Raw genomic sequence first — 23,829 nt, forward strand, 5'->3', positions numbered from 1 at the left:
GGAAAGGGAAAAAGAAAAAGACAAGATGGACTTTGAATACAACAATATTAAATGAAAAATGATTCCAGGAATTTGTGGAAAAGAAACCGGGCTTTTTAAAGAATTAAATAAAAAGGAAGATACATCACTCCAAAATGTATGGGATACAATGAAAGCATACATTAGAGGACTGGCAATGACATATTTGGGGAAAAAGAACAAAAAGAAATGGCAGAAACGAGTAAGATTGGAAGAAGAATATAAAAGCCTGGAAAAAGAGTTCCAGAAAGATGTTCAAAATAAAAAAACTAAGAAATTGATGGAATTGAAGAAGCATGAAATAATTTTAAATGAACAAGAATCATTAGCAAACCAACTGAGAGCATCAAAACAGAATTTTTTTGAAAATGCAAACAAACCAGGAAGATGGCTAGCGTATAAATTAAGAAAAGAGAAAGAGAAAAAAGTTATAAAATATCTACAAGATGAAGAAGGGAAATTACAATATAGAACTGAAGAAAAAAAGAAAGTAATCCAAGAATATTATGAAAAACTCTGTTCACATGAGAAGATCCCCGAGGAGGAGATACAAAACTATCTGGAAAAATCACTTTAATTAAAATATCAAAAAAATTTAAAGGAATGTTAGATGAAATAACAACAATGATGGAATTAACAGAAGCAATAAAAAGACAAAAGAATGGAAAAGCGATGGTTCTCCTTCCTCTCCGACCGCTCGCAGCTCGTGTTGACAGGGGGGCAGAGGTCGACTTCGAGGCGCCTCGCATGGGGAGTGCCGCAGGGGTCGGTCCTCTCGCCCCTTCTGTTCAACATTTATGTGAAGCCACTGGGTGAGATCATCCGTGGTTTTGGGGTGAGAGTCCACCTGTACGCTGATGATACTCAGCTGTACATCTCCACCCCAGACCATCCCAACGATGCCCTTGATGTGATGTCTCGCTGCCTGGAGGCCGTGCGGGTCTGGATGGGGAGAAATAGGCTCAGACTCAACCCCTCCAAGACTGAGTGGCTGTGGTTCCCGGCGTCGCAATATAGTCAGCTGGTGCCATCACTGACTATTGGGGGTGAGTCTTTACCCCCCACAGAGAGGGCTCGCAATCTGGGCGTCCTCCTGGACGCACGGCTGTCTTTAGAAGAACATATGACGGCCGTGGCCAGGGGGGCTTTTTATCAGGTTCGCCTGATTCGCCAGTTGCAGCCCTTTCTGGATCGCGACGCCTTGCGCACGGTCACTCACGCCCTTGTCACCTCCCGACTGGACTGCTGCAATGCTCTCTACATGGGGCTCCCCTTGAAAAGTACCCAGAGGCTCCAACTGGTCCAGAATGCGGCTGCGCGGGTGGTTATGGGCGCAACTCGTTGTGCCCACGTGACACCCCGCCTGCACGAGCTGCACTGGCTCCCAGTGGTCTTCCGGGTGCGATTCAAGGTGTTGGTCACCACCTTTAAAGCGCTCCATGGCATTGGACCTGGATACCTTGAAGACCGTCTTCTGACACCAATAGCCTCCCACCGGCCAGTCCGCTCCCACAGAGAGGGTCTCCTCAGGGTGCCTTCGGCCAAATTATGTCGGCTGGCGACACCCAGGGGGAGGGCCTTCTCTGTGGGAGCCCCTGCCTTTTGGAATGAACTGCCCCCAGAAATTCGTGAGATTTCTGATCTCCGTGTATTTCACTGTGCCCTCAAAACCTTGTTGTTGCGCTAGGCCAGGCTATCAATGTAAAGATTTTAATTGGTTTTAAATATGGGATTTTAAATTTGGGGGTTTTATAATTGAGCCAATTATTTAATAATTTTAATTATTTTTAAATTGTCTGTCTTTGTGCTTTTAATCAGGCCGTACACCGCCCTGAGTCCTTCGAAAGAAGGGTGGTATAGAAATAAAATTAAAAAAAAAAAAAAGCGCCTGGACCAGATGACCAGATTGAGAATTATAAATGGGAAATATAGTAAAGGGGTAATTTACTTAATAATACATATTATAACAGCAGCAAGAATGATCTTTGTCCAAAATTGGAAAAATAAGGAAATCCCCGAAGAAGATGAAGTGATTAAAAATTTTTTGACATGCACAGAAATGGATAGGTTAATGCTGGAATTGAAAAATAAAGATGAGTCAGAATACTACGAGATATGGAACAAATTTTATCAATGGTTGGAACAGAAAGGAGGGACGAAAAATATGAACTGACCAGAATTCATAGAATGGAGAATTAAGGTTATGTATGTAATTATAATAGAATGAAAGTAGATAAGACAAAGGTATAAGTAATATAGAGGAATGATGTCTTTATATATGTAAATACTAAATAGACCAAATTTATATAAGTTGTAAGCAGGGCTGAAATCCAGCAGGTTCTGACAGGTTCTGGAGAACCGGTAGTGGAAATTTTGAGTAGTTCAGAGAACCGGTAGTGGAAATTTTGAGTAGTTTGGAGAACCAGCAAATACCACCTCTGGCTGGTCAAGAGAGTCAGGTGGGAATGGGGATTTTGCAGTATCCTTCCCCTGCCACGCCTACCAAGCCATACCACACCCACGGAACCGGTAATAAAAATATTTGAATTTCACCACTGGTAGTAAGCTATACATCTGATACTTATTTTTTATTTTAGTATGTATGGCAAAGATAATGCCAGGATGGTTACACCGTGTCCAATGTTTTACTATGTGTTTAATAAAATTTTTCAAAAATACCCCAAAAGACAAAAAAAAAACCAAAACAACAATTTGGAGGTGAAGGTGTTTTGTTTGTGAATAGTCTTTTTTTTTATTAGGCACAAAATCTGGGAGCAATTAAGAAAGACTGGGGCTGCTTTCTGGCTCTAAGAACATATTTCTTCATTTCTCCTTTGGGGAAATACAATATTTTACCTCTTTTAATATTCTCGAAAATATTTCATTTTCTCGAAGTGCGGGGAGGGGAAGGTTTCTCACAGCAGAAATAGAGACTAAAAACGTAACAGTAGATTGCACTCTGTAGGAAAAGGAGGAATCCTTCCAATATCTCAGGGGTTACCACAAAGAGGAGGGACTGAAACTATTGTCCAAAGCACCTGAGGGCAGAATGGGTGGAAACTGATCAAGAAGAGAAGCAACTTAGAAATCAGGAGAAATTTCCTGACACTTAGGAGAGAAGCAACTTAGAACTCAGGAGAAATTTCCTGACACTTATGTTGTGGATTAATAAGACCAACACAACTTTTTAGGGTTAGCCAGAGAGATTGTATATTGCGCAATAGGTTCAAAGCTTGTACATGAAGCGTTGAACAAAGACAGAAATCGGTTACAATGGTTTTTATACCCTTCTAAGACAGGATTCTGTTAACTCAGCAGTTTATGTGATCATATACATTTGTCATTTTTAATTGACACTTCCCAATTACTAAGTTTTACATTTTTCTTTGCCAACAGTCATAATTCTTTTTGCCAATTACTGAAGCATAGATTCAAATTATCTCTTGTTGATATTAAATGTGGTCATCCTTTGATCTGTTTTAACCTTCAAACAAATATCTCTATCTCTGGCAACTGAGGGGCCCCTCTTGTGAATGTTTCTACTTCAAAGGAATTCTCTCCTTTCAACTGGAGATAATTGGCTTCCCTCAAACAAGCACATTTCCTTTCTTACAATACTATGAATAAAGAGGGCCCTTCAGTGATCATCCAGCTGGACCCGCATTTACCTACATTACTTAGAACAATTAAGCAGTGGAATGAATTGCCTTCAAAAGTTGTGAATGCTCCAACACTGGAAATTTTTAAGAAGATGTTGGATAACCATTGAAGTAGTGTAGGGTTTCCTACCTGGGCAGGGGGTTGGACTAGAAGACCTCCAAGGTCCCTTCCAACTCTTATTCTATTCTATTCTAAAAAAACAAGGACAGTTCTTGAGTGTCACCACATGAATACAGACAAGACAGGACAAACTGGTTTGGAGGAACCCCCAACAGTTATTGTTTACATATCTATTTAATAATATATGACGTATATAAATAAATTTTCTGGCGGGAAGTAACGAGAAATCCCAGGTGCTCAGAACCAGCAATCAAAGGAGATTCCATTCAAAGGCGCTTTGCTCTATTCCAGCCCTGCTCGACCTTCACCGGCTCTATTCCCTTCACCCGCGGATCCCCTCCCACTCACCTACCAAATACTTCGACACCACGTGACTTCGACCTGTCAAGAGTCGAGAAGAACAGGGCATGCGCAGAAGACCTTTGCCAGGTCCGGATGTTGAACAGACACAGGAGAGGCGGGACTTGCCTTATGAGACGCTCTAGGCAAGAGCGACAAAGCATGAGGGATTACAGTCTTCTGCCTCTAAGAAGCAATCATATGTCACCGAGTCTGTGGGAGGCCTGTCGAGCGCGGGAAGTTTTGGCGGGAGCGAGTCGCAACTGCTCTTCTCGGCCTCAGAAGCCCTGAGGGAGCGGAGCCCCCCTTCTCCCCACCCCCGAACCCGGGAAAGGGGCGGGGCGACTGGGTGGGGGAGGGTCGGCCGTGACCGAAGGCGGCGGCCTCGGAGATAGTTTCCCCCCGTCGGGGCTGCGCTGAAGCCGGAGACGGAATGGAGGCTCGGGGTTTACCCCTTCAGGCGGGGAGCGGCCTTCCCGAGGAGCCCCGCAGCTCCGAGGCTGAGCGATGGGGCTTCCGCAGCTGCGTCTCCCGGGAGGCGGAGGGGCCCCGGGCGCTTTGCAGCCGCCTGTACGGGCTGTGCCGGGGGTGGCTGCGGCCCGAGCGGAGCAGCAAAGCCGAGATGCTGGACCTGGTGGTGCTGGAGCAGCTGCTGGCCCTGCTGCCCCCGGAGCTGGCGGGCTGGCTGAGGGAGTGCGGGGCAGAGAGCTGCGCCCAGGCGGTGGCCCTGGCCGAAGGCTGCCTCCTCGGCCCCGCAGCCGCCCCGGAAAAGCTGGCAAAGGGCCGGCAGGTGAGGCACTTTCATCCTCTTCCATGCTTCTGGTGCCTCTTCTTTACAGATAATCACAGAGAAAATAGATCCAGACAACACGTGTCGGGATATAAATAAAAAGCTATGTGGGAATAACCCTTGTAGGACGGTATTCCCACGTTCTATTCTCCCACGTAGTTTGTCATGGACTGGACAGCCATCATGCAAAAGATACCTCAATTCCCCCACGGAGCTGGAGGGGAGAAATGTCATAAAAATCCTTCCTAGTAGTCCAGTGAGTACAATGAGAGAACAAAAAAATATTTTTTTAATGTGGTCTTACAGACAGAGCTAATATTCTTTGTCAGGCTTCTTCTCTACCTGGAAGGGCTCAGGATTCCCAAACCAGGGACTCAGACTGATTCCAAGAGGGCTCCTCTATCTAGTAAGATATCTTTAAGATATCCTCTATCTTTAGCTTTTGTTAAAAATCCCACCCACCCACAAAAACATGTTTCTATCTCAAATTGGATCACTTCTCTAGTCTTTTTAGAAATTTTGATCATTAGCTTTGAACTGAATGTGAATGTAAGGTCTTAAGTGAATTCCCTTTCTCATGTTAACCAAGGCAATGTTGGAAACTTTTATTTGTCCCAAAATTGCTTTTTCAAGAGAAAACTGCACTTTCTGGTTTTTCTTTGAAGATGTTTCACTTCTCTTCAAAGAAGTTCCTTGAGCTCTTCAGTAAAATACTTTATAAAATCAGTTTGAATATAATCATCCATTTTTACATTGCCTGGTTTCAGTAAAATTAGTAGAGATGCAGATCCCCAGACTACATGCTTTTCCCAACTGATGTAAGACTATGATTATTACCTTAACACAAGTCTTGTTTTTCCTGGATTATTCAATATAGAGCTAGAAGGCACTTGGGGGTCTTCTTGTCTAACCCCTTTATTCAGGCAGAAAACAAATAGCTGTCCAGTCTCTCAACATCTTTGTAATGTTACCAACCCGGAATGCAGTATTCCAGGTGTAGCCTTACTAAGAATTTATAAAGCGGTGCTAATAGTTCACATAATTTTTATTGTATGCTTCTGTTTATACAACCAAGGATTGTATTAGCTTTTTTAGCTGCTGCCGCACACTGCTAGCTTATATTTAAGTGATCATCCACTAGGACTCTACAGTCCCTGTGACAGTTACTGATTTTTTGAGCCAGGTTTTGCCTAATCTGTACTTGTACCTATGGCTTTTCCTGCCTAAATGTAAAACCTTGCTTTAACTTTAATTTTCTAGATAGGGCCCATTGTTCAAGTCTGCCAAGATCATTTTCTTTCCTGAACTTATCTTGTGAGTTGGCTATTCCTGCCAGCTTAATGTTATCTACAAATTTGATGAGTTCCTCTTCTATTCTCTCATCTAAATCATTTATGAAGATATTGAAGAGTACTGGGCCTAAGATGGATCTTTGTGATACCCCACTGTAGACTTTTCACTGCAGACAATTCTAAACAGACTTTCCATTATACATAGGATAAAATTTGAAAAAAATGGTCCCTGAAGAAAAAACAAAGCTTGCAGAGAAAAACAAAATAAGTGTACTTCATTCATATTCCTTTACCATGATCATGGCGCTCCCTCTACCAGATGATAGAAGGAGAGAGCCATTATATAGACATAAATACATTCACAAAGAAAGAAAGGCCATTATTGTCAAGTAAAGGGGAGGAAATAAATAAACAGCTCCTGTTGTGAAGGAAAATAGGAAATAAAAAAGAAGGAACTCACAAAAGTGGCAGGCGTTTATCCAGAAATAACAGCAACCCACAGAGTAGGAGTTCTCAAATTCTCTTATTTTGATTTGAATTGGAAAAATACATGTGGAGAGGAAAAACTTAAGTGAACTAACATGGTTAAAGTCTTTTTTTCAGGTGCAGGAGCCATTCATTGAGGAGATCTCAGCAGAGCTCCAGGGAAGAGGAGATCCATCCAATGATTCTAAAGACCACCTTTTCAGGAGGATCCAATTGGGGCCACCTTGCCAGGTAAGTGTAGATTTCTTTTGAAAAATTTAAACGCCTTCATTCATGAGCTGCTTTGAAAACCAACTGCTGAGTCTGTGTGAATTTGAACCTGGTGTCCCCACAGAATGACCCAGTGAGCTTTACTGATTCAACCTTGAAGATGATCCTAGGAATGCAAACAAAAGACAATTCTCAAGAGTCTTGTACTACAAATGTAATTTATATGTTGGAACAGTTTAATCTTTCTTATTATCTTTAAAAAGACTTAGGGAAAGCAGTTAAAAAATTAAAGACATGAAGCGAAACAATACCAATTGAACAAAAACTGCTTCAGAGATAGCCCAATATATCCATTTAAAAATAAATTACAGATGGATAAATTTCTCATATAAAAACCTGTAAACCTGTAAATCAAAGCTGAGAAGCTTTAATGGTCAGACTGTTGGTCAAGTGACTTGATATTTTCAGGATCATGTACAACATTTTGAAATAGGTAAGATAAACAATTCTTAATAGGTATGTCCTGTTTTCTAAGAAATTTGTATTTTACTGGGTTTACTGAGTTAAGCCCAGAGGATTCCTCTAAGCAAAATCTTTTTGGTGAATTCTCCCAGGCCATGGGAGGGGGATCCCCAAGCAGTGCCATTCTACAAGTTGGATGCATCTAAGCTATATTTTGTGCCATTAAAAAAGCAGCATGGAGGAGGTGGGGGGGGGGGGCTTCTCACCCTTAAGGACTATGTCCGCCTGCAGGATGTTTGTCTGTCCTAGAAGAAAATGTCCATTTTGTCTCTTGCAAAGCTCTCTTTTCTCTTTTGGAATTAAGAAAGAAAATATTAGAGAGGACTGTCATATGGGGAAGATATTTTTTTGTTTCTAGGACTCTGATCCCTTTGAGGAGGTGGCTGTTGACTTCACAGAGGAGGAGTGGGCACTGCTGGATTCTAGCCAGAAGGCCTTGTGCAGAGAAGTCATGCTGGAGGTTACTATGAATATGGCTGTTCTGGGTAAGGATCCTCTTTGCTCTGGATTCTGTTAATTTGGAAAAGGTGTTTTGAATGGGAATTAAACAGGGAAGATTCATGCACTCAATTGCATAATTGAGGTGGTGAGAACTCTAATGACCATCACCTGTAAAATCTTTCCTAACCTTAGGAAAATCAGGATCACAATGGATAGTATGTAGATAATGTCCACTGGACACTCACAAGTGCAAAAGTCCCATACACTTCCCTTTGGTTCCCTTTTAACTGCCAGAACCTCTAGATCATAAAGCAGCTGAGTGACTTCATGGGCAATTTTGCCCAAGTTTGTCCTCACAGCCACTCTTCTAGAAAACTACAAGGGCCTTGGCAAAAATGCTCACTATAGTATAACATTGTGAAAGGCTTTAGATGGAAATGCCTGAGCAGATTGATCTAACAACAAAAGGCCTTAATATGGTTCTGGGCTGAAAAATCTATTGGATATCATTAAGAATATCATTGATAACAATTTCAACCCAACATCGCCTAGTTTGACAAATTGCTGGTACCAAACATGATACTCAAATGGGCATATTTTTGAATGGGAGACACCCCCTTTCGCCATCATTTTAAATTCTAATGAGAATTTGTGGGGTTTTTTTCCCAACCAGGTGATGGTGATGGGCTGGAGAATGAGAAGCAGCTGAGGTTATTTAAACTACAAAGGGCAGTGTCTTCAAAGAGCCAAAGCGACTTCTGTACAAGACATAATCTGACTCACCATCAGAGGATCCACTCAAGTGAAAAAACAAATAGTTGTTTGGAGTTTGGAAAAAGATTCACTGAGAATAGTGATATTACTTGCCGTCAAAAGATTGACACAGAGGACAGACCATATAAATGCCTGGAGTGTGGAAAGAGCTTTATTGACAAATGGCGCCTTACTTTCCACCTAAGGATGCACATGGCGGAAAGACCGTATAAATGCATGGAGTGTGGAAAAAGCTTTTGTCAGAACTCAGAACTTATTCGTCATAAGAGAATCCACACTGGGGAGAGACCTTATAAATGTATACAATGTGGAAAAGCATTTACTTATAAAAGTAGTCTTATTCGTCATGAAAAAATCCATTCAGGGGAGAAACCATTTCAATGTACAGAATGTGGAAAGAGTTTTGCTCAGAAAAGACACCTTAAATGTCATGACAGAATCCACACTGGGGAGAGGCCATATAAATGCATGGAGTGTGGAAAACAATTTACTCGGAAAAATTATCTTATTAATCATGAAAGAGTCCATACGGGGGAGAGAACATATACCGTATTTTTCGGAGTATAAGACATACCTTTTTACCCCCCAAAAAGGGGTGAAAATTTAGGTGCGTCTTATACACCAAAGGTAGCCCTGCCCACCCACTGGCCACCACCCTTTAGCCTGTGCCTTGCAGCAGTTACCTCCTTGCAAGCAAACAGCAAGAAAAAACAGCTCCTTTCAGCTTCAGCATAGGTTAATTAGCACAAGTTGATCAGATCGGCCTCCCGACTCAGCTGATTTGCTCTCAGCTGTTTTGCGCAGGGCTCTGCTGCTTGCTGCAAAGAGTGCTGGAGCAGATTTTTTTTCTCTAGCTATACTGAAAAACGAAACTGAAAGTAAAGCAGGCTCTTTGCTGCAACGTGGCAAAATGAAGCAGAGAGAGATTTTTCTTTTTCCTCACCAAAAGTAGGTGCAAACAATGGGAAATTTAGGACAAAAGAGGAGAGTTCAAGATTTTAAAACACAAAAGAAAAAAACTCTATTTAACTAGGGAATTGTAATAATTGAGATACTATTAATTGTATATTGTGTTGAAAGCAGAAATGGTTAAGTTGTGGTTTGGAGGAATATATGGGGAAAATTATTTGGTTTATTATTTGTAAATATAATTAATTGATTTGTAAGAAATTGGATTGCATGGAAATAATTGGAATATTGATGTTCATATTGATTAATATACAAAAAAGATAGTTATATAACTAATTGATTTATATACAAATGTTGAATTTGTATTAAACAACTGTAATATTACATACTGTAATTAACCAATGTGAGGATGGATATAAAAATAGATGACAATGGAAAGGGGTATAATGTAGTGTAGGAAGAAATATCCTTCTGGGTTCTGCTCCAAGTGGGGAAAAAGACACTGGAAACAAGGAGACTGCTTGGAAAGATGGTTTAATGGTGGACAAGATCACATGGCTTGAGTTCCTGAACAGAAAAGGGTGAGATACAGCGAATCCTGGGGTTTTTATGCTCTCTCTGGCTTTGCATTTCATGGACCCCCGAAAGAGTATCCTGATTGGTTGTCAGACTCCCAGGAGGTGGGGGTCTTAGCTAGCCTTGCTGGCTGATGGTCACATGTGCTTCCCAGGTCACATGCTTTCCAGGTCACATGTGAGTTTCTGCTGCTATTGTGTTGGAGATTATGGTCCATTAACAAAGGGGGGGAAGGGGGGGAGGCAGGAAGCTGCTTGTCTTTTAAAACGTGTTTCCATTTTTCAACCAGGGAAACATAATATTCTGCCTTTTTAATATTTTCTAAAATACGTCATTCTTCCAGGAGAGGGGTGGGTGCTAACTTCCTACAATAGAATAGAAGGGAAAATTGAAATTGATTAAGTAGAGATGAGAATGAAGTGTAATATTGGTTTTTTAAAAAAATAGATGAGGAATAAATATGGCAAAAAGAAAATATAGAAATTGTAAATTTAATTGAAATGATTAAACACTGTTTAAATTTGTGAACCAGCCAAATACTCTGTTCAAAGAAAATACATTGTATGTTTGTATGTGTGTTTGTCTAAAAAATAAAAAAAAACTTTTTTTAAAAAAAAACAACCAAAAAATTATACTCCGAAAAATACGGTAAATGCAGAGAATGTGGGGAAAATTTTGCTCAAAGGAGACATAAAGGGGACATTAATTCTCATAAAAGGACCCAAACAGAATAGAGACCGTATCAAAGCATGTAGTGTGGATAAAGCTTTAACAATCATAAGACATTTACTCACGAAGGAATCCATACCAGGGTGGGGTGGGGGACTATATATTGTATGGAGCTGGTGTAATTTTATTGGGAAAGAACATCTTACTCATGAAAGGATTCACTTGTGCAGGAAACCTGAATGGACAAAGTAGAAAGGCCTCCAAGTAGAAACCCTTATCTGACTCACCAGTAAAGGATCCATATGGGAGAAATCATGTGTAGAAAGGGTAAATTCAGGAAGGACACCATAATCCTCATAAAATAATGCCCATAGAGGAAACTAAATCAATTGAAGGAGATTCTGAACAATACTGTTCCCAAATATTTGAATTCATTTAGAGCAGCTAGGTTTTTCTTTGCCTATTTTCACCTGCATCTCCCGCCCCATGCTGTGGAAACGGGGATGCAAAATAGGAATTAAGCCCCTCGGTTTCCTGCCTTCTGCCCATTGCCATTTCACTTTCTTTTCCAAGCAGAAGTGTAATGGCTTCCTTGACTTCCCTCCTAATTTACTTAAACACCAGATAATCAACTTAGATCTCAGTAACGATTGCAGAAGTGGTCGCGACGTTTTTTTCTGCTTAAAGCAGAAGCACCCTGGATCTCGGAGTTTCACCGGACTTCCTGGGGAGCTCTCATCCTCCAAGCCCCCAAAACTATTTCAGGGGCTTTCGGGGAGCTCTACCCCCATCCGATTACTCTCCTTTCCCTCTTCTCCCGGGGGAAAGGTTTTCCAGCCGCCGGACAGCTGATTTGCGCTGTCAGGGCGACTTTACAAGATCACAGGGCTGGCGCTCCGAGAGAGAGCATCCAGCAATGTCGGCAGTGCCACCGGAAGTCTAAGATAACCTCTTTTTTGAGTAGTTGCCAAGGAAATTATTCCATACAATTTTAGCTTCCCACATATTTTAGAGAAAAACCTCTTTATATTTTTACAGTTTTAGAACCTTACTAATAAACTTTTATGACCTGTAATTCTACAGCCTCCTTTCATGTATTTGTTTTTCATTATCTCTTATTTAAAGTTTTTCAAATACAAATTTTTCCCCCTTTTTCCCCCCCTCCTCCCTAACCCCCCTCCCCCTCCCCTCCCCCTGTGACTTCTTCATAATAAAACCCAAGTTCATAACAGATTATATAATACTTTACCATCCCCTTATTTCATCCCCATATGCTGATCCTTTCTTTCTAATAAAATTATCATATCCCCCTTATGCTATACATTTCAAAATGACATTCTACTATAACATTATATAATAATTCCTGATTTAGCATAATAATAAATCAAATATTTTATGTATATTAATCTAACATTTCAAAGCAACCTTCCGCTATAAAACTATATAATAAATCCTAATTTAGCATTTATTCATAGGCAACCCATTTCCTTCACCCCCATCATTATATCTCTTAACTCAAATCTTTTACATATAATCATATCTAAACATAATATCCCTTTTCTTAGACTAAACAATCCATAAACTAACCTGTCTCCACCCACTCTACAAGACTACCATACTTAATAATTCTTAATATCTTTATTCTTCTACCCATTCCACTAAAAAATATTCCCTTATATAAATAAAATCCTCTTAAAAAGACTTTAGGCTTGTAATCCATATAATATCTTCTGTAATGTCTTTCATCTGGATTGTGAACTCCATCACCCATGTTAGGGTAACATCACATCCTAATTCCAACAGTATGTTCGGTATCTTCAATTACCATCTACCCCCATCAATAACAAATATCTTCATAAAAAAAAAAAAAAACAACCACCCGAGTGACTTTATATTTATATTCCATATAGTGTCTGTAGAGGTGTCTTTTATCCAAATTATTAATTCCAACCACCGTAATAGGGTAACAGCCAGATCATCTGCGTGCCCCAATCCCATAACACTCTTGCCTTGTAGCTCAACATAAACGTAGTATATTTATCAAAGAATCCAAAAAAAGATAATTCCAATCCATTCAGTTTAAGGCCCTTTTCACATCCCAAAAGTACAGCACTGCAGAGATCTGTCACTCTCCTCAGGATAATATAAACCAATACTTTGCCGCTTTTCTTTTCATATATTCAATCATCTCTTAAATAACTGGCATTACACTGTTGTTTAGTTTAAAAGTTTTTGTTTTTGTGAGACCTGCTTCTTCTTTTCTTGACTTTTTGTGGGTTGGATCTCCCTCCTGATTTACTTTCTGTAAATTGTATATCAACTATTTGGTTTTCGTGCTGATCTATAACTTGATCTTGTTGGTTTTGCTTTTGTGGCTTAAATCTCCATTCTGGTTCTATAAATTGTATATCAACTGGTTGATTTCCATGCTGGTTTGTGACTTGATAAGTCATTACATTAGAATTCAGAGCCGCCTCTCTTGTATTAAATAATCCAGCTGAGACCTCTGAAAGAGAATCCAAAAGCGGCTCATCTGTAGAGACCTCTGTAACTTGTTGTTTCTTCATTACTTCCACCACCTTCTGCTTATCTTGAATTTCTATCTCTTGTTGATTTTGCTTTTTGAGGACCTTGTAGTAAAATTCTTCCGCTTTTTCAACAGTATTTAGCTGATATCTTTCTCCTTGATATCTCAATATTATACCAACTGGAACATCCCACCTGAATGAAATATTTTGTTTTTTTTAGCTCAGTCACCAAAAGTCCAAATTTCTTTCTATCTTTTAACATCTTAGGCAGCAGTTCTTTATATATCCAGATCTTTCTTCCATACAGTTGTGGAGTAGAATTAAAGGATTTTTGCACAATATCATTTCTTATTTCTTTATCTGTGAAGTAAATCACCACATCTCTAGGCAGTTGCCTTTGCTTTGCAATCCAAGAATTTACTCTATAGACCTTGTCAATCCTGCAAAATACCTCCTCAGGATGAACCTTTAAAATCCCAGCCAGAACTTGAGCAGATATTTTTCTTAGATCATCTCTATTATTTTCCTGTAATCCTCTCATTCTGATCGCAAATTCTGTGAGCCTGTATTGCATCATTACCATTTCTTTTTCAATCCCTTGCTTTATATCTTCTGCATTGTAAGTCTCGTGACCAGCTTCCTTTTTAGACTTTACTTCTAAACTATTGTCTTGAATATTTATCAAATCATTTTCAATTCTTTGTATTTTGTTGTCCAAATTATAACTCTTATCATCAACTTCCTCCATTTTAGACTCTAATAATTTGATATTTGTATCCATCTTTATAACAACTTCTGAAAAAGCATTAGTCACTGTTACAATCTTTCGTTGCAGATTATCATACTTTAGTTGTATCATTTCTTTAATTTCCTGCCTTAATTTTTCAAATTTCTGGTTCACAGTCTCATGATATTTTGCCATTTCCTCCTGAAGAAATTCTTTTAAATTAAAACCACACTGCTGAGTCTGTAAGCTCAGAACTTGTTCACATAATTGTGAGTGGGGGAGCACCCCCCCACACACACTGCTTGTTTGTCAGGCTTAATTAGTTTTAGCGCCATCCTGCCACACAAAAAAGCTCTTTTTTTTTTAAAGAAAACTTTTCCCCAAACAAGATCAAATACAAATCTCCAAGAAAAAGAAACTTAAAGTGAATATTTTCCTTCTAGATTCTAGCCGGCACTGTCTATTTCGCTACTGTGTAGCTTATTACGGAAGGACTTTCACTTTCGGCTTTTTTCTCAAGCCTCAGCAGTCGCCATTTTAAACTTTTTTTTCCCCTTCAGTTAAAAACGCTAGTAAAATCATTAAAAATGCTTCCGATTTAGGGTCCCAGGTACAAATCTCGCTCTCTTTAATTAAACCATCTGTTATTTTATTAGTTGGTCCAGTCCCGGCGCCTAGCTCTGCAAAAAGGCAGAGTCCTCCCGAAGCTCGGAGCAGCGGCGAGGGAAAATAGGGAGCCCCAATCTGCTCGTCCCCAAGACTTAAAAAAAAACTCTGGGGACTTCAAAGAGGGCTCTACCTGCCCTCACCTGCTCTGACTCACATTTCCATCAGGAAATGGAGTTTTTCGACCCGCCTTTCAGATGTAAAGGCGGCTCTTTACAAGCAACGGGGCTGGCAGTCACAAAGGACCGTCTGGTGACGACGGAAGCCAGACCGGAAGTCCCGTTTTTCATTATCTCATCCTGCCATCATCAGCTATACTGATCCCTATATTTAAGTCTATGAAGGGAAACAAAACCACATTGAGGTTAATTTCTGTGGTTTTTTTAGGTAGCTCACCTCTTGAAAAAAGATGAACTCAATAAGAATCCCCCCAGCCAGGAAAGACAAACTCGATTTCATTGAGGGCCGCATCAGGGTTGTGTTTGATTTTCGGGGACTGGGGTGGGCATGGCCAGCTCGATGTCTCTCTTATTTGGGGTGCCTGTTGGTGCCAGCAAAAACAGATTCCTGAGCTCCATTTTTGGCTGCCATTGCCTTCTGCAACCCTCTGCCCGTGAAAATGGAGCTCGGGCGAGCCGCACACAGCCTTCATGAGTTCCGTTTTCGCTGACAGAAGCACCACAGGCCGGTCCTTCAGTGTTTCCAGGGCAACCCCACGAGCCGGATCCATCCCCCGGGCCTTAGGTTTGTCACCCCTGCCATTGAATTGCCCAATTAGTTTCACTCATTCAGTTTTCAAGATTTTTCTGGGAATGCAAATGAAGGGTTGGAAGAATTGAATATTTCTTAATATTTTTAAAAAGTCTTTTGAAAACCAGTTAATAAAAGTTATGAACTGAAACATAATAATTGTATAAGAACTCATTCAGAAATATGCCATATCCTCTTAAAAATAAATCACATGAAGGACAGATTTGATGAATGTATTTTATTTTTCTTTATGTACACTGAGAGCATATGCACCAAAGGCAAATTCCTTGTGTGTCCAATCACACTTGGCCAATAAAGAATTCTGTTCTGTTCTGTTCTGTGCTTTTAAAACAGCATGGAGGAGGTGAAAGGGGGGCTTCCCACTTTTAAGGACTGTGTGGATCTATGGGGCATATGCTTATCATAGAACAAAATATTCTATAGTCTTTTGAAAGCTCTGTCTTCTGTTTTGGAAGTAAGAAAGAATACATAACAGGATTATCTGCTGGGGAAGATTTTCTCTTTCTCACAGTCTCACCCAGTGATTATGGCCAACAATACAGAGCCCCGTATTTCAGTCCAGCTAGGGGGACAATTTTTTTGAAGTACTACAGCCACTTGAAACCAGATCAACTCTTCAAGGATCAACAAGCCAGGAAGGATCAAGCAGAAAAAGTCAAGATTTCAACATAGCAGTGTTGGGAGAAAACATCAATCTGGTTCAGTTCCAAGACGGGAGAGAGGCCCTGGAAATAAAATGGAGGCTAGCTGCTTAGGAAAGAAGGTCTGTTTATTGATGAGCAGATCCACAACATGCAGTTCTGGGACAGCTGACCAAATGGCTGAAAGTGTGGATTGATCGTTATAGGTTTCTGGGGTTCCGTGTTCGAAATGCTTCAGTGGGTGGTGCAATGTAGTGAGCCTGGTGTTCTTTTGCTATCCTAATGGTCGTGGGTTAATTCTATTATGTCCTAAAAGGTCACCTCCTGTCCTTAGAATTTGGGTGGGGGGAATGCAAATTACCCATCACTCATGAAGGTGAGTGATGCAGTGACCTAGAGGCGGAGTTCTCGCCTTACAATCAGAAGGCTGTGAGTTCGATCCTAAGTAGCGGCAGATATTTCTCTCTCTCGGCACAATGAGTAAATATGTGCTGAGAACTCTGCATTGGTAACAGGAAGGGCATCTGGCCAGTAACCACTCAGCTCCATTCAGATATCCCAACTCTACTCCAATGCAAAGGATTACGGGTCATTAAAAGACGAACAAACAGAAAGAGGAGTCGACCAAGAGAACAAATATACAGAAAGTGAAAAAAATGAAATACTTAGGAATTTATATAACTGCAAGATGCACTTCAATGAAAGAAGATAATTATGGCAAATTAATGAATCACATAAAAGAAAATTTGGAGAGAGGAAGAAATTTGAGGCTCTCTTTAATGGGAAGAATAGCGGCAATCAAGATGAACATTCTACCAAAATTACACTTCTTGTTTCAGAATATTCCTATAAAATTAGATTAAAAGTATTTTGGAAAATTGAATAAAATGATATCGGACTATATTTGGTAAGGGAAGAAACCAAGGATTAAATTTAAACTTCTGTAAGAAACTAAAGAAAGAGGCGGGTTTGGCGTACCAGATTGGGAGTTCTATCATCAGGCAGCAACATTCACCTGGGTAACAGAATGGATAAATTTAAAAAATAAAAGATTGTTAACGTTAGAGGGCCACGACTTACATCTAGGATGACACACATTTTTGTGGTACGGGAAACAAGTAGCACACCAATATTTTCAAAGACATTTTATAAGACAGGCATTATTGGAGACATGGAATAAATTCAAACAGCAGAACTACAAGAAGGTTCCGAGTTGGTTATCCAAATTACAAGCATTAGTGCACCCAAATCTTATCAATCAAGGAAAATATGTCACCTATAAGGATATAATAAATGAAGAAGGGGATATGAAATCGAGGCAAGAATTAAAAGAACAAGGGGTAGAATTGGAGTGGTGGTCCTATTTACAAATCCAGTCACGTTACTTGAAAGACATGAAAGAGCGGGGTATTAATAGAGAATCAATGACAATAGATATCTTTTTGGGGACGAATGATAAATTGGTAAAGAAAATTTATAAATTCTTATTGGATTATAAAATGGAGGAAGAGCAGGTCAATGAAACGATGGTGGCATAGGCAATAAATTTTGGGTACAATATACAATTGGAAACATGGCAAGAATTAGGGGGGGGGGAAGGAAGATAAAATTGGCAATACCGTATAAAGAAAATTTATATAAAATGTTCTACAGGTGGCACCTTCCGCCAGGCAAAAATGTTTAGAAATTTATCACCAAAATGTTGGAAATGCAACCATGACTCAAGCACGTACTACCATATGTGTTGGTCATGTAAAAAAGCAAAGGAGTATTGCCGGAAAATTCATTTATGGCTGGTAAAATTAAGTGGAGAAGAAATGGAATACAAACCAGAACTTTTCCTATTGAGAATTATAAATGGGAAATATAGTAAAGGGGTAATTTACTTAATAATACATATTATAACAGCAGCAAGAATGATCTTTGTCCAAAATTGGAAAAATAAGGAAATCCCCGGAGAAGATGAAGTGATTAAATTTTTTTTGACATGCACGGAAATGGATAGGTTAATGCTGGAATTGAAAAATAAAGATGAGTCAGAATACTACGAGATATGGAACAAATTTTATCAATGGTTGGAACGGAAAGGAGGAATGAAAAATATGAACTGACCAGAATTCATAGAATGGAGAATTAAGGTTATGTATGTAATTATAATAGAATGGAAGTAGATAAGACAAAGGTATAAGTAATATAGAGGAATGATGTCTTTATATATGTAAATACTGAATAGACCAAATTTATATAAGTAGTAAGCAGGGGTGAAATCCAGCAGGTTCTGACAGGTTCTGGAGAGCCGGTAGCAGAAATTTTCAGTAGTTCAGAGAACCGGCAAATACCATCTCTGGCTGGTCACAGAGTGGGGTGGGAATGGAGATTTTGCAATATCCTTCCCCCAGGAGTGGGGAGGGAATGGGGATTTTGCAATATCCTTCCCTTGCCACACCCACCAAGCCATACCACACCCACGGAACAGGTAGTAAAAATATTTGAATTTCACCACTGGTAGTAAGCTATATATGATACTTATTTTTTATTTTACTATGTATGGCAAAGATAATGCCAGGACGGTTACACCGTGTCCAATGTTTTACTATGTGTTTAATAAAATTTTTCAAAAAACCCTCCAAAAAGACAAAAAAAACCAAAACAACAATTTGGAGGTGAAGGTGTTTTGTTTGTGAATAGTCTTTTTTTTTTATTAGGCACAAAATCTGCTGGGAGCAATTAAGAAAGACGGGGGCTGCTTTCTGGCTCTAAGAACATATTTCTTCATTTCTCCTTTGGGGAAATACAATATTTTACCTCTTTTAATATTCTCGAAGTGGGGGGGGGAAGGTTTCTCACAGCAGAAATAGAGACTAAAAACGTAACGGCAGATTGTAGGAAAAGGAGGAATCCTTCCAATATCTCAGGGGTTGCCACAAAAAAGAGGGAGTCAAACTATTGTCCAAAGCACCTGAGGGCAGAATGGGTGGAAACTGATCAAGGAGAGAAGCAACTTAGAACTCAGGAGAAATTTCCTGACACTTAGAACAATTAAGCAGTGGAATGAATTGCCTTCAAAAGTTGTGAATGCTCCAACACTGGAAATTTTTAAGATGATGTTGGATAACCATTGAAGTAGTGTAGGGTTTCCTGCCTGGGCAGGGGGTTGGACTAGAAGACCTCCAAGGTCCCTTCCAACTCTTATTCTATTCTATTCTAAAAAAACAAGGACAGTTCTTGAGTGTCACCACATGAATACAGACAAGAGAGAGAGAGGACAAACTGGTTTGGAGGAACCCCCAACAGTTATTGTTTACATATCTATTTAATAATATATGACGTATATAAATAAATTTTCTGGCGGGAAGTAACGAGAAATCCCAGGTGCTCAGAACCAGCAATCAAAGGAGATTCCATTCAAAGGCGCTTTGCTCTATTCCAGCCCTGCTCGACCTTCACCGGCTCTATTCCCTTCACCCGCGGATCCCCTCCCACTCACCTACCAAATACTTCGACACCACGTGACTTCGACCTGTCAGAGTCGAGAAGAACAGGGCATGCGCAGAAGACCTTTGCCAGGTCCGGATGTTGAACAGAGACAGGAGAGGCGGGACTTGCCTTATGGAACGGTCTAGGCAAGAGCGACAAAGCATGAGGGATTACAGTCTTGTTCCTCTCTAGGAAGCAATCATATCTCACCGAGTCTGTGGGAGGCCTGTCGAGCGCGGGAAGTTTTGGCGGGAGCGAGTCGCAACTGCTCTTCTCGGCCTCGGAAGCCCTGAGGGAGCGGAGCCCCCCTTCTCCCCACCCCCGAACCCGGGAAAGGGGCGGGGCGACTGGGTGGGGGAGGGTCGGCTGTGACCGAAGGCAACCTCGGAGATAGTTTCCCCCCGTCGGGGCTGCGCTGAAGCCGGAGACGGAATGAAGGCTCGGGGTTTACCCCTTCAGGCGGGGAGCGGCCTTCCCGAGGAGCCCCGCAGCCCCGAGGCTGAGCGATGGCGCTTCCGCAGCTGCGTCTCCCGGGAGGCGGAGGGGCCCCGGGCGCTTTGCAGCCGCCTGTACGGGCTGTGCCGGGGGTGGCTGCGGCCCGAGCGGAGCAGCAAAGCCGAGATGCTGGACCTGGTGGTGCTGGAGCAGCTGCTGGCCCTGCTGCCCCCGGAGCTGGCGGGCTGGCTGAGGGAGTGCGGGGCGGAGAGCTGCGCCCAGGCGGTGGCCCTGGCCGAAGGCTGCCTCCTCGGCCCCGCAGCCGCCCCGGAAAAGCTGGCAAAGGGCCGGCAGGTGAGGGAGCTTCATCCTCTTCTACGCCTCTGCTGTCTCTTCTTCACAGATAATCAGAGAGAAAATAGATCCAGACAACACGTGTTGGGATTATAAATAAAAAGCTATGTGGGAGTAACCCTTGTAGGACCGTATTCCCACGTTCTATTCTCCCACATAGTTTGTCATGGACTGGACAGCCATCATGCAAAAGATACCTCAATTCCCCCATGGAGCTGGAGGGGAGAAATTTCATAAAAATCCTTCCTAGTAGTCCAGTGAGTACAATGAGAGAACAAAAAAATATTTTTTTAATGTGGTCTTACAGACAGAGCTAATATTCTTTGTCAGGCTTCTTCTCTACCTGGAAGGGCTGATAAATGTTTCCTCCAGTCAGGATTCCCAAACCAGGGACTCAGACTGATTCCAAGAGGGCTCCTCTATCTAGTAATAGCTATTGCCCAAAATCCCACCCACCCACAAAAACATGTTTCTATCTCAAATTGGATCACTTCTCTAGTCTTTTTAGAAATTTTGATCATTAGCTTTGAACTGAATGTGAATGTAACGTCTTAAGTGAATTCCCTTTCTCATGTTAACCAAGGCAATGTTGGAAACTTTTATTTGTCCCAAAATTGCTTTTTCAAGAGAAAACTGCACTTTCTGGTTTTTCTTTGAAGATGTTTCACTTCTCTTCAAAGAAGTTCCTTGAGCTCTTCAGTAAAATACTTTATAAAATCAGTTTGAATATAATCATCCATTTTTACATTGCCTGGTTTCAGTAAAATTAGTAGAGATGCAGATCCCCAGACTACATGCTTTTCCCAACTGATGTAAGACTATGATTATTACCTTAACACAAGTCTTGTTTTTCCTGGATTATTCAATATAGAGCTAGAAGGCACTTGGGGGTCTTCTTGTCTAACCCCTTTATTCAGGCAGAAAACAAATAGCTGTCCAGTCTCTCAACATCTTTGTAATGTTACCAACCCGGAATGCAGTATTCCAGGTGTAGCCTTACTAAGAATTTATAAAGCGGTGCTAATAGTTCACATAATTTTTATTGTATGCTTCTGTTTATACAACCAAGGATTGTATTAGCTTTTTTAGCTGCTGCCGCACACTGCTAGCTTATATTTAAGTGATCATCCACTAGGACTCTACAGTCCCTGTGACAGTTACTGATTTTTTGAGCCAGGTTTTGCCTAATCTGTACTTGTACCTATGGCTTTTCCTGCCTAAATGTAAAACCTTGCTTTAACTTTAATTTTCTAGATAGGGCCCATTGTTCAAGTCTGCCAAGATCATTTTCTTTCCTGAACTTATCTTGTGAGTTGGCTATTCCTGCCAGCTTAATGTTATCTACAAATTTGATGAGTTCCTCTTCTATTCTCTCATCTAAATCATTTATGAAGATATTGAAGAGTACTGGGCCTAAGATGGATCTTTGTGATACCCCACTGTAGACTTTTCACTGCAGACAATTCTAAACAGACTTTCCATTATACATAGGATAAAATTTGAAAAAAATGGTCCCTGAAGAAAAAACAAAGCTTGCAGAGAAAAACAAAATAAGTGTACTTCATTCATATTCCTTTACCATGATCATGGCGCTCCCTCTACCAGATGATAGAAGGAGAGAGCCATTATATAGACATAAATACATTCACAAAGAAAGAAAGGCCATTATTGTCAAGTAAAGGGGAGGAAATAAATAAACAGCTCCTGTTGTGAAGGAAAATAGGAAATAAAAAAGAAGGAACTCACAAAAGTGGCAGGCGTTTATCCAGAAATAACAGCAACCCACAGAGTAGGAGTTCTCAAATTCTCTTATTTTGATTTGAATTGGAAAAATACATGTGGAGAGGAAAAACTTAAGTGAACTAACATGGTTAAAGTCTTTTTTTCAGGTGCAGGAGCCATTCATTGAGGAGATCTCAGCAGAGCTCCAGGGAAGAGGAGATCCATCCAATGATTCTAAAGACCACCTTTTCAGGAGGATCCAATTGGGGCCACCTTGCCAGGTAAGTGTAGATTTCTTTTGAAAAATTTAAACGCCTTCATTCATGAGCTGCTTTGAAAACCAACTGCTGAGTCTGTGTGAATTTGAACCTGGTGTCCCCACAGAATGACCCAGTGAGCTTTACTGATTCAACCTTGAAGATGATCCTAGGAATGCAAACAAAAGACAATTCTCAAGAGTCTTGTACTACAAATGTAATTTATATGTTGGAACAGTTTAATCTTTCTTATTATCTTTAAAAAGACTTAGGGAAAGCAGTTAAAAAATTAAAGACATGAAGCGAAACAATACCAATTGAACAAAAACTGCTTCAGAGATAGCCCAATATATCCATTTAAAAATAAATTACAGATGGATAAATTTCTCATATAAAAACCTGTAAACCTGTAAATCAAAGCTGAGAAGCTTTAATGGTCAGACTGTTGGTCAAGTGACTTGATATTTTCAGGATCATGTACAACATTTTGAAATAGGTAAGATAAAAAATTCTTAATAGGTATGTCCTGTTTTCTAAGAAATTTGTATTTTACTGGGTTTACTGAGTTAAGCCCAGAGGATTCCTCTAAGCAAAATCTTTTTGGTGAATTCTCCCAGGCCATGGGAGGGGGATCCCCAAGCAGTGCCATTCTACAAGTTGGATGCATCTAAGCTATATTTTGTGCCATTAAAAAAGCAGCATGGAGGAGGTGGGGGGGGGGCTTCTCACCCTTAAGGACTATGTCCGCCTGCAGGATGTTTGTCTGTCCTAGAAGAAAATGTCCATTTTGTCTCTTGCAAAGCTCTCTTTTCTCTTTTGGAATTAAGAAAGAAAATATTAGAGAGGACTGTCATATGGGGAAGATATTTTTTTGTTTCTAGGACTCTGATCCCTTTGAGGAGGTGGCTGTTGACTTCACAGAGGAGGAGTGGGCACTGCTGGATTCTAGCCAGAAGGCCTTGTGCAGAGAAGTCATGCTGGAGGTTACTATGAATATGGCTGTTCTGGGTAAGGATCCTCTTTGCTCTGGATTCTGTTAATTTGGAAAAGGTGTTTTGAATGGGAATTAAACAGGGAAGATTCATGCACTCAATTGCATAATTGAGGTGGTGAGAACTCTAATGACCATCACCTGTAAAATCTTTCCTAACCTTAGGAAAATCAGGATCACAATGGATAGTATGTAGATAATGTCCACTGGACACTCACAAGTGCAAAAGTCCCATACACTTCCCTTTGTTTCCCTTTTAACTGCCAGAACCTCTAGATCATAAAGCAGCTGAGTGACTTCATGGGCAATTTTGCCCAAGTTTGTCCTCACAGCCACTCTTCTAGAAAACTACAAGGGCCTTGGCAAAAATGCTCACTATAGTATAACATTGTGAAAGGCTTTAGATGGAAATGCCTGAGCAGATTGATCTAACAACAAAAGGCCTTAATATGGT

The 23,829-nt window shown here is 40.6% G+C and overlaps 1 pseudogene; it reads left to right on the forward strand.

The window, feature by feature from the left end:
- Nucleotides 1–4,570: 4,570 nt before the first annotated feature.
- LOC139309885 (zinc finger protein 585A-like) overlaps nt 4,571–23,829 on the forward strand; it is a 36,137-nt pseudogene continuing 16,878 nt past the window's right edge.

The sequence above is a fragment of the Pituophis catenifer genome, unplaced genomic scaffold, assembly GCF_029215685.1.
Source record: "Pituophis catenifer annectens isolate HBS135680 unplaced genomic scaffold, rPitCat1.0.hap2 SCAF_2, whole genome shotgun sequence".
NCBI classification, from domain to species: Eukaryota; Metazoa; Chordata; class Lepidosauria; order Squamata; family Colubridae; genus Pituophis; species Pituophis catenifer.